The sequence below is a fragment of the Hetaerina americana genome, unplaced genomic scaffold (genome assembly GCF_022747635.1).
Source record: "Hetaerina americana unplaced genomic scaffold, ioHetAmer1.1.p SCAF_10, whole genome shotgun sequence".
Lineage (NCBI taxonomy): Eukaryota > Metazoa > Arthropoda > Insecta > Odonata > Calopterygidae > Hetaerina > Hetaerina americana.
This window is the reverse complement of record NW_027286070.1, coordinates 17,343,021-17,355,367: the sequence shown is the minus strand read 5'-3', so window position 1 is coordinate 17,355,367 and position 12,347 is coordinate 17,343,021. Positions and strand designations below refer to the sequence as shown.

The 12,347-nt window shown below is 36.0% G+C and overlaps 1 protein-coding gene across 1 annotated transcript in view; it reads right to left on the bottom strand.

Annotated features, from left to right (window-relative positions):
- Positions 1-12,347, bottom strand: part of LOC139699997 (uncharacterized) — a 28,406-nt gene that overhangs the window by 5,782 nt on the left and 10,277 nt on the right. The window lies entirely within an intron of this gene.

Below are 12,347 nucleotides of genomic sequence, written 5' to 3'. Positions count from 1 at the left end.
ATAGAAACAAAATCCTTATTCCTGATTTTCCCCTGCAGTGTTTTGAATGCAAGATATTTTTTTATTTAAGTTTGAACTATTACAGATATTCCAATGGTTAAGGTAGGTTTTGGATAGATAAAAGACTATATAACATTAAAACAACAAATTTCCTTGTCTCTCCTAACAAAACACACCCTCACCTTTGACACTACAATAAACCCTACAACAATTGCACATGCTTCCATGCTTCTTTCATTCTGCCCAACACACCTATTGCTTTCCTCACCTTACCTCGCCGACCTAACTTTTTCCCATCTATGTATTACAGCCTTCAACATCCCATTGCCAATAAAAACTCTCCTGCACCGACCTTTCCTGCCTCCTTTGGATTTCTCCCAATAAACTTCTATCTCCTCCGCTCTCACCATGACTAACCCAACCTTGTTTGTTTTCCTTTCTGTCTATTTCCACTTTTTACAACTTCTATGACCATATTTCAAAATCCTTGGATCTCATACCTCTATCATTCAGCTTCAATGACTGTTCTGGTAATGCACAAAATGATGATCCACATAAAAGTTCAGGGCAGTCTTTTCCTCATGGACCTCCTTACTCAATGTCTCCATTATCAATTCCCTTCACCTATGGAGAGATTCTTTACCTCTTGCAATTCTTCTTATTTTCTTAACTACTACGACCATAGTGTTCCAAAACACTGCCGATATATGTTTCAACTGTTCCAGTTTCTGAAATACTAAGATTACAATTATATAAGTAATAATTTCTACCAGATTGTTTCCATTGTGTCATATGCCACTGCTAGCAATGAAGTTGGCCAAATTATAGCCTCAGTTTCTGAAAGGGCCTGCATGAGCCAAGGCCTATGATGACTATATACTGATCTCAAAACTAAAAGGAAATAATTAAAAAGTAATCTACCGTGTATGTAGGTTTTGGATGGACATTACTACCAAATAAATATTTTTTCTCCTGATAAAACACAATACAGCATCCTACTCTACCATAAGTCCCCCTTCATCTCTGCGTACTTCCTCCCTCCCTTCATCCCATCCAACATCCCTAGCCTATTCCTGCTCTTTCCTTGTTTGTCTAACATTCTTCTCTCTATTAGTCTTCAACATTCCATTGCTGATCAATATGCTTTTCATCCGGTTTTCCTGCCTCCTTATGATTTCTCCCCACAATCCCCTCTCCTCGCCCACCATACCCAAGCACTTCTTCATTTGTTTTCCCTTCAGGCCATTTAACCTCCTCCATCCTTCACACCCTCATTTCAAAAACCTCCCTTCTACGTTTATTATCCTGCTAGTGATCAGATCCTCATCTGCTCCCGGAGATGATGACCACGGAAGCCTTGCCTCTCCCACTGCCAGTACGAATCATGGCTGATTGGGCCGAGTCCCAGAGTTGCCAGGACTCATTTTCTCTTTACTGTCCATCACAAAAATCTTGGGAATTATAATTGAGATTATTTCCCATTACCATCCTTAATATTTTTGTTAATCTGACACCATTACTCAATGGTGGCCTCACTGGGATGCCTTTGCAGCCAACTCGTTGAGGAACAGCAACTGCGAGAACCACCTTTTGTCTGGCTCCTAACCTTTGACCTATCTACCACGAGCAATTATCATTGCTCCTGCCAGCACAGCTCTAGTGGTCATCAGAATGCATAAACCATTCCACCAAGTTAATCAAGATTCCATATTATAACTTGATTTACATATAAAACCCTTTGAATTGAACTATTTCCACTATTCCTAACCGACATACTGTTCTCCCAAGTTTCAATCCGGCCAGTGGCATATATCCCAAGGAATTTCCAATCTCTACTGATTTCCCACTTCTATAGTACCCATCTGATTGTAATGACTCCATTAGAGTTATGTAAAAGGTGGTCTTTCATTAAAAATCTCATGTACAAAAAATTTGTATTCATACACCCCAGCATCTTTAAACAAAAGTTATGAAATTCACATCTAACCTCTTTGCCAATTGTGACACTGGTTTAACGGTAAATGGTAAAATGGTCATTTGTCTCCTATACTGTGCACCTATCACATATAATAGTTTTCAAATGATAGAAAATAATATTATCAGTTACCGTTGTTCATTCTTAGCAATAACTTTTGTTGCCTTTCTCAGTTCTAAATGGGAATGTGATTGTTTTAAATATACATTAAATAATTTGGCGATTTCTCTTGAACTCTCATGACTTCACACAACGATGTAGTGTGGGTTTCTCGGAAACCCACACTATTGGTTAACTCTCCCAAGTATACCAGACAATATATGTTGTGCGGGTTTCTCGGAAACCGAGGCAAGACAATGTCTGCTACTGAATTCCCTTGTTGCTACTATGTAGCGACTCAGAAGTCCCTCCCCCCGAAGGTGCGATGCTATATAAAGCGAGACGCTCCTGAAGCAGGATTCCCATTCCCTTCCCGATTCCTCACACAATACCCTGTCTCTGAGCCCGTTGGAAGCACCAAGATGCCTAACCTGGCCCTGCTGCACCTCTCTCAACTTTCCGTGCTGCCTCCGAGTCTGTTGGCCTAGCATATAACCACGCCCGAGACGCCCTACACCTGTAAGTGCTTGCTCATCCCTACTCCCCAGTGCCTGAACCCCATTGCTTGATTGGGGTCAAATAAAGGATGTAAAAACTGAATACGATTCACTCATTCTGTGTCACACTCCCACCAATGATGTCGCGACCGCCAACCAAGCGACATCTCGGACTTTCCACGGTCAATTGCCATCAAAGGCTGGACAAAGGCACAACAGTAAAGAGGTTACAGATAGAAAAAAGATATCTGGGAATACACATTGGATAATAATTGATGACGAAAAACCATTACCCAACATTGCCCAGCATCAACAAAATCTGCGAGGTTTTTGCAAGTAAAAACTGGAATTCCATTTAGAAAGTCACCCCATCTATGAAATGACCACGAGAGTAGAGCCAATCAGTTACATGGTCAAAACATTGATCTAATTCTTCAAAAATCTCACAATAATAAATTTGATTGATTATTCCAAAAAAATATCACCACCCCAAATGGCTAATGAACAGCTGACTTCGGAGGCAGGTACATGAGCTAACATACTTTTTGGGGCCCTGAAAAGTCTTCATTAAGAAACATGTGGACTTGGGTTCTTAAGGGGTACTTTTACATCACAGAGCTGTAATATGTATCACACAGAAAGTGACTTGACCCTAGGCCTGACATTTTGAAGCTGATGACTGCGCTATACCAGCAGTAAGATGTTAAATCACCGAATTTCACCAAGCAATTTTTTACTACTCACCCACATTTACAAGAATTCACTTACGTATACACCCTCGTACGTGTATTTCATTTTAGATTGATAAATAAATAAGAAGGCTATCTGGCTTAGCTACATGAACTTTAATTACTTAATTTTCTCATATCTAAGACGGTGATTTTTTTGGTTTTAGAAAAGCTCCTCTAAGTTTCCCCACCAAATTCTATCAGGAAAAGGAAGGAAAAAGTCAATATTAATCAATTATGAAAAAGTGAACTCACACTAACTTTCCTTAATTATTGGCATTAATGTTTCATCCTGTTTACTTTGGCTACCATTGCCATGTTAGGGAAAGACATTTTTAGAAATACTTTAACTTCCTTTGAAATTGTCAGAAAAAATTTATGTCACAAGAAAAAGATTATTTTAAGTGCAACTTCCAAATTACCTTGAAATACTGTCTCAGCTCAACCATAACTTTGATCACATAAAGTGGAATGTGTAATCAAGAAACAGAAATGACTTTTCATTAAATTGACTGAATAAATAAAAATGCCATTACTTTTTGCTGCACTGCAAACATAAGAAAGAAAATTAATTACTATCTTGATAGAAAAGCTGGCATTTCTACAGTCTCAAAATAACTAATGTTCAACATATTCATATTTTAACAATATCAACTCTATTTCTGAAAATTGCACAATAAATAGAAACTTGGCCTCGATAAAACACATCACAACACTTAATTTCAAGGGTCACTAAGGTAGCCTTTGCTAAATAATATTTTACAAAAATCTAGCATAATTTGCATACTTAACTGAAATTAAACATTGTATTCAAAATAGTCATTTAGCTTAGTTAAAAATAGAAAAATCACGCTCTACCATAATTTTAAACAGTTAACACCATAAAGAACCAAATATTAACTTCAAAGTCAGATGCAATCACTTTTAATCATGAATTTTAATTTCAACTCAACTCTGAAAGATATATTAATTTTGAATATGCACACATTATACAATGCAGCCACAACACAAAGAAGTACTGTAAATAACATCATGCAGGAGGATTAGTGAAAATGTCAAGTAAATAACAGGTTAAAATAAAATCTTACATACTAGGTGCACCCTTGAAAAATTCAAAAGAATAATGAAATAATGGAAGGCCTGATTCTAATACTTATTACAAATCCACTACCACTTACAGAATCATTTGCTTCAGACATGATGACTTTCAAAAGGTACTCTTTCAAGTATACAATGTTGATTATTCTCTTCGACCAAGAATAAACAAAAATCAGCACTTGAAAAAAACAAATTAAGGGCACCACACCCTACCAACGATTTGTGGAGTGGAAGAAGTAGAGTGACAACTCAGGTGACAGACCTAGTTATCACGGTTTACTAAGCTATGATCCAGATGAAAAAAAAATGAAATCTTCACAGTCAACAGAATGTGACGAAAGTTTCAATGACAAAAAACTTTTGCATCAATTTTGTGTATACATCAGGTCTGCATATGTACCAATAGTACATTGTGAACTACTGAATATTTCCTCAGTTTATTGCTGAGAACACATTGATATTACCGTTAAGAGGTTAACTTCAAATCATAGAATAAAATAAATAATGACTGTTGCAATAAAATAACTTTAATGACTCAATTAAACGATGGCCTTAGAAAAATTGATACATCATGCTTTTCATTAGACCACATTAAAAACCCATGCACAGTTCTTGAACATTCCTAAGGGCTGGAGGCGACTAATTTATTGTGTGAATGAAAAGGCTAGTGCCCAATGCAGCCCATACATTCTTTTGAAGCTGTCACTGAGATTAAAAAAATACTACATCAGGAGAAATTGTCAAAGCATGATAACAAGTATGGGGTTAGATTGAATTAATACTAATCTAGCATTTATAAAGTAATCAGAAAAACACTAAGCTAAATGGTCAAAATAAGTCTGAAAAAAAGGTATCACTATAGACTGGGCTCAAAGCAAAGCTTTATATAGCCTTAATTAAAAAAAATATTAATGTAAATCTAACATTTTTAGAACAATAAAGGCAGTTAACAAGCACATGTTACCCTTTTTCCATTATGAAAAAATGGAGAAACAAAAATTTAATAAATGTGTGCATATTATCTTATCAACTAATCCTGTTTAATGGAAAGAGACTTGTTATGACAAATATTAGCCATTCCCACAGTAAGCAACATAATCACCTAAAAGTTTCAACTCCACACCTATATACATGGGTCATTCAATCACTCATAAAAAAATCCGAGATATGATGCTTGTAGTATTGGAATAGGTTGGCTTTCAGTAAGCTTAATCTCATCACTAGACTGATGTCAAAAATTCAGCAACATCCATCATGTGGCTTTCCAATCATAGTCAATTGAAGCAACAAAATTTTGCTTGTTTAGAAAAATGAAAAAAAAAAAGTTTTGCACAGTGATTACACACTTCTTTCTAAAATTAACACCTAAAGAAATCAAAGTCAAGTTGGATGCAGTTCATGGCACATCTGCTCTCGTGTTAAAGACTGTTTATCCAATTGGGTCAATGAGTTTAAACGTGGCCATATATCCGCAAATGAGGAACATCATTTGGGACATCCAGTTGAAGTCAATTCCTCCAAAATGATTGACAAATTCATAATAAGGTATTGAGTGATTGGCAAATCGAAGTTCTTGAAATAGTTCAGTCTACAGGCATATTACAAGGTACAATTACTTCAATTTTGCACAAAAAATTGGGTTCAAAAAAATCTATGACATCCCAGACAAAACAGGAATTAACTACTACTACACTTCCGAGACAAAGCAACAGTCGAAACAAAGGGATTCTAAAAGCTATATGACTCCAAAGATGGCAAAGAGAGTGAAATCAGCTGACCAAGGCGAGGGCCGTGATGTTTGGGATGCACGCAAAATTATCAACATTTATTACTGGCAAAAAGGACAAACATTAAATAGAGAGTATTTTGCATCATTATTGCACTGGTTAAGCAAAGAAATCCTGAGAAATAAACCACCTTTGGCAAAGAAACAAATTCTCTTCCATCAAGACAATGCACGAATTCAAACCTGCAGTTTTGATGGCAAAAATTATGGAATTAAAGTTCCAATTATTACAAAATCCACTGAATTCACCAGATTTGCCCCCAGTGACTTTTTTCTATTTCCAAACCTGAAAAAATGCCTTGGCAGAAAACAATTCATATAGAACGAGGAGCTTATCACCAACAAAAATGCCTATTTTAAGGACCATCCAAAATCCTACTTTATGGAAGGCTTCAAAGAGTTTGATAAATGCTGGGAAATGCATATAAAGCTAAAAGGAGATTACATTGAAATTTAAAGAAGATCTACCCAAAATAATGTTTCCCTATATTTTACTTAGGACTCCTTAAAGGACCCATGAAGTACAAAGCTCAAAATTGAATTGATTAAGATTTCCACAGAGATCACTATGTGAAAACAAGTTATAAGGCCATCCAGACATCATGCAGTGAGGAAGTTATTCATTTCATATCCCAACAACCACTAACATAGTGAAGTATGACTCAGTAATCAATTAAATGAATTTCTGACAATGTTCCAGTCGTCACATTTTCTCGATTTATGTGACATGGCATCTTGATTCTTTGTTAGGTGTCCTAAAGCATCACCGTATCTATAGAATCAGATAAAATCTATTTGATGGTTTCATAAGCAATGACAGGTTACCTTTTGGTGTTGATGAAAATTTAACTTTACAACTTGATAATTATAAAGAATGAATAATGATAGAATTATTTGCCGGCAGCAGTCTCTCGGTGTTTATCCTCCAAGATAAGTGACTCCATTGGAATCATTCCAATTTAATAAAAATGATAACTACATACATGTGGACACACCAATAAACAAACAAAGGCAGAAATAAAGAGCGTGAATTTGATTGATCAAAATCATTCCATAAAGCTCCAATTCACAATGAAGATGCACACATGGTAATTGAAATCCTGGTGGAAATGGAACAAACTGACCATAACTTAAAACTCAAGTTTCCTTGCAGAAATCAAGTATGTTGAGATTTAGTTTATTTGACAAAAAATATTTTCATCACAAATAGATTTTTATTTCTATGAATGTATCAATTCAAATACAGATCCTAGTGCAGTGCTCAGAATTTCCTTAGAATTCCATATGGCAAATCAATTTTTAAGATTTAAGGGGAAAGCTGATTTGAAGAACAATATCCATAATGGAAGTCCAGCTTGTAAATAATACAGAGGATAGCATTTCTAGAGCTGTGTTGAAGAATGAGAATGGCTGAAGGGGTTGAAGCATCTGAAATGCATTAGCTGGCACTACCATAATACCATATGCTAAGGGTACGACAAAACATGTGAAATAAACCATAATGCACAGGAAGTAATGAAAAACATATGATAACGGAAATATATTATGATAGTTAATGTCCTGGGTAATTTATGAGAGCATGCAAAAACTATAAATCCACACTAACTTCACCATAAGTTTGGATAAAACGTAAATACGTGTGCGTGAATGACAATCACTTTCTCACTACTGACAACACAAAAATGGTCTATATTCTGAAGTCCCCCACCTATCATGATGTCAAAACAGAAATAAAAACTTAGAAGTGCATGTCAAGGATGATGTACACTTTTTATTAGTGCAAAAATTAAGCATTCGCTAGCAATCACCTAAGCCTAAAAGAACACAACACTTGCTAAGCAAAAAAAAAACGTATTAAATGGAAGTAGCAACAGTTTGCTGCTATCACCCAAAACAAACAAGTCCCATGCTGTGAGAAGGTTAACATGATCCCACCTGATTTGAATGGGGAGCACGAATCAGTAGGGGAGGGCGGGGGCTGAGATAAGGAAGGAAAAGGGGGAGAGAGGAGGCGATACTGCATGTCATCATCACCATCGTCATCGTCAATACATCCTATCCAGGAGCAAGTAGGGCAGATGTGTTGGGACGTAAGCCACTGGCGTATCGGCCACGTAACTTCCATTAGACTGGGTCGTGGAGGAAGAAGAGACAGACATCAAGAAATATTACCTCTCTCCCTTGAACAGTAACAACTACAGTATATTAAGCCAGTCATCACAAATTGTTCAAAATCCTTCATCACATTGCCATGTAAGTTGGCAATCACTCAAAGCATCAAGGAGAACAAGAGAATGTGAAATGGAGAAGAACCAACCAATTCCCTAGAATACAGATGGAAAATTAATACGGGCACAACATGTCTATCGAAAGAAATACATAAAAAATAAACCCCCGATCAAAACTGACTCGCTTGCGAGGATCAATCAATAGGTATGATCACATCACCACTGCCATTGAAGTACACTTCAGTCACAAAAGGAAGTAGAGAGACATTTGACAAGCATTGGGTCAAACATTTTACTTCCACTTTACTTAATTACAATTTTTTTCAACCACTCTGCAATACTGATTTTTCCTTGTGCACACGTCCTCGGTGAAAAGGGTAAAGTAAAAGAAATCAATTGGTTAATTCAGTTGCTTCACATTGGGTTTAGAACATAATTAGTCAAATGAACAACTAAGCTGTACTTAACTTTGGGGCTTCCTTTAAGCCCCATACCTTTACAGACCAAATATTTTCTTCAGAGAGAAATAAATTAAACTTAAAATTAGCACCAATGCCAATTCAAAAACCTGACAATATTGTCTAGGCAATGATTTAAAATCCCTGTATGAGGTAGGTCCCAGAAGTACCCGGCCTGACTTATAGATGGTGGTAGCTGTTTGAAAAATATCACTGTATTAGAAAGTGCACTCTATAAAGTATGTTTCAAGTTTGAAGACGCTACATTGTTTAGAGTTTGCTTGGCAGCCTTAAATACTGAATGTTGTCAGTGAATTTGTGAAAATGGAGAAAATTGATCTTTGTTTCGTGATACAATACTTTTATTTGAAAGGCCTCAGCCCAACCAATATAAAACCTGAACTGGATTCTACTCTGGGTGAGTCTGCTCCTTTGTTCACAACAGCAAAATATTGGGTAGCAGAGTTTAAATGAGGCCGTACGAGCTGTCAAGGCGAGCATCCAATTGGTCAGCCAAATGAACTGACGACTTCTACGTTGGGTCAGCTACTTCTGGTATTACCCTCATACAAGCAGTAACACCATTTTTGCATTCCCTTCCATAACAGATCTTGATTAACAGGAATCACACCATTGGCTTATTTAAGAAACTCAAAAAACATGAACAAAATTGCACATTTTTCAGGTAGACCACCTGCTAAAATATGCTAAATATTAAAATGTGCTGCATATTTTGCATTCACTGTAGATATGCTTAATTTCTTCTGTAATGAACAAGCAAGAGAAAGAAAGACAAAGGGTAGTGCAGAGCGCAAAAATCCAGCTATTACATGAATGATGTTAAGTTTTCGGCTATTTTCCAAACCATAGATGTTGATTTTATTATATGCAACAAATGAAATCATGTAACAGCCTAATACAATCAGAGTAAGATACATTTTTATGGCTCTGTACACATGTAATCTAAAAAAGTACAAATATGAAATATTGTCAGCGGTCTGCATGTACCTATATAACGATTACGGGTAAATAAATCAGTAATACCTGCATATTATGTAATTACATGTAATAAATTCCTTTTAGTGTCAACCTTGACGTCTGAAACAAAAAGAATCACAGATCGTGCTAACTCAAATCAATTTTCAATCGCTGGAAGTTCATTTTACAATGGTTGATACAGCATATTTTTTAAATCTTGGTTTCAAATTTTCATGCATAAAACAAAATATATTAATTCACATTATGAAACTTCACATTGTCTCACTGGTTTCCATTGAGCTGTGTCATGATGGATATCTTTAATCTTCTAGGTTTACACTGCACACGTTGGCTTCAGTATACAACAGTTTCACTGATATTCCCATTTAAGTCTTCAGTTAAGAGGCAAAGTACACCTTTGGTACAGTAAGGTACACTGGACCTGAAGATGCTGATTGGAATATCGATGAAATTATTCTCTACTGAAGCCAATACATGAGGTGAAAACCCCGAAGAATGGCTATATACATATGTATGTATATTCATTCTTCTGAGTTTTCCATTCATACTCTTTGGCCGCCATTCAACGACTGGCTCAGAACTGGCATGGATGGGGGGATTCGACTCTTACTTATTATATATAATTCTATCGAATAGAGGCTCTTGACCTTGTAGACCTGCTGTGGATATGGATACGAGCCAGCACAACACCTTTTAAGTATGAGTATATATTTATACACACATATCCACAAAATTACCAAAATGACTGACATCAAATACACACTGCAAATGTAATGACTGAACAAATTTTCTACTTCTAGCACAAAGAGTAAAACAGCATCCCAAGTTTGGTATTGATAGTCAATACACAAAGCTTATATATCACACACTGATACCTATAGCATGCTCAGATGTTCAGGATTGTGGGTCACAGCTCACATAATGGGGCCAACCAGGTTCTGGGAACATTTGTGTCACTAATGGAAAATTAATCATGGTCTGATGGCATCCTTCCATCAAATTATTGATATCCTCTCCAAGAGGATTCCCAACTTTTGATGAATAAAATGCACCAACATTCACTGTTTTCAGCATTTTATCAATTATAAATATACACTTTGATGCATTACCCTCTTAAAATGTAGTCAATACCAATCAATAAAATCTTCATCCATTCTTTTGAAAAGTAAAGATGAATTCTCTTCCTTTATCACAACAAAGTTACACCAAATAGTGCATATTAGGCCCTCCTACTAGGTTTATTTCCTAGTGATACCCTTATATTAAAACTATGGCTTTGAGAAATCATGATCCTTTTGATTAATACGAATATATGTCAAGGGCAATGGAAATCTCAAATTATTTTGAAAACTTTTACTTCTTTATATTATTCCACTAAATAATTCACTGCAAATGCTTAGCAACCAAAGATAGCAATTTTCAAATTACATTATCACTGCATAACTACGAAAATAAAATTTTTCTACACTATGTCTTTTAAAATTGTCAACTGACTTGCTCAAAATTTTTAGCTTGATTTAGCCACAGTTCCCAGAGTATATTAAAGTAATGCATTATTGAAGTTTCATGGGCAAGACACAAGCAGTAAAACCTATTTTGATCCAGAACACACTTCTACAAGATGTGAGGGTCATAGTGCTTCATCCACAGTAAAAATCAAAACACTCATAGACACTACTGTTTCATATGTTTTATAGTCATTATTATTATTCAACACATCAAATAAACTCCCATTGACCAACCATAATCAACTCAAAAGATGAGGGTAGAAGTCAACTATTTGCAAAGCCCAATGGCGTGTGAAATGTACAAATCAGTTTGGAGGCCTCATTCCTTCCCTATGTTGCCTGAAATTTTCAAGGAACACAGGTTCCTAAAATATTACACTGCCTGAGTGAAGCTAAGGGTTCTTAGAGGCACCAAACCCAGACCTTCCGTTCAGCAGCCCAGTGCTCTATCCACTGGACCATACCCCTTGTTCTCATACTTGCAATATTTTACTAGGACTGCTTCTACCTTATACTCTTAGCAGCCTGATGAAGCACCAGAAAATGATTTATTAATTTAAGTGTTCCAATGTTTTTGGTAACCAACCAGTAAATGGTCTCTTCTTGACAGCATTCCATTCATAAAATAAGTCATGAAATTCTATTAATACCAATGGTTGGTAGCAACATTAAATTAAAAAGCTAATATATTAGGTTTTCCTAAGGCCTATACAGAGAGTCACACATAAAAGGTCGGCTATGACGTTACATGATGTGAATCATGTCTATTAAATGCAAAGGCAACCTGGATAAGTACCTCTTGGACAGCCCTTTAATCATAAGAATGAATACCTTTCAAGAATTATGAACAGGAAATCAAACTAAAACACTTAATAGGCACCGTCTTCCACTAAGTGTGCCAAAACCCTATTAGGAATTAAGAGGTTCCAGGATATATGAAGGACCTTGATTAAAAGAGAATGAACAGCCAT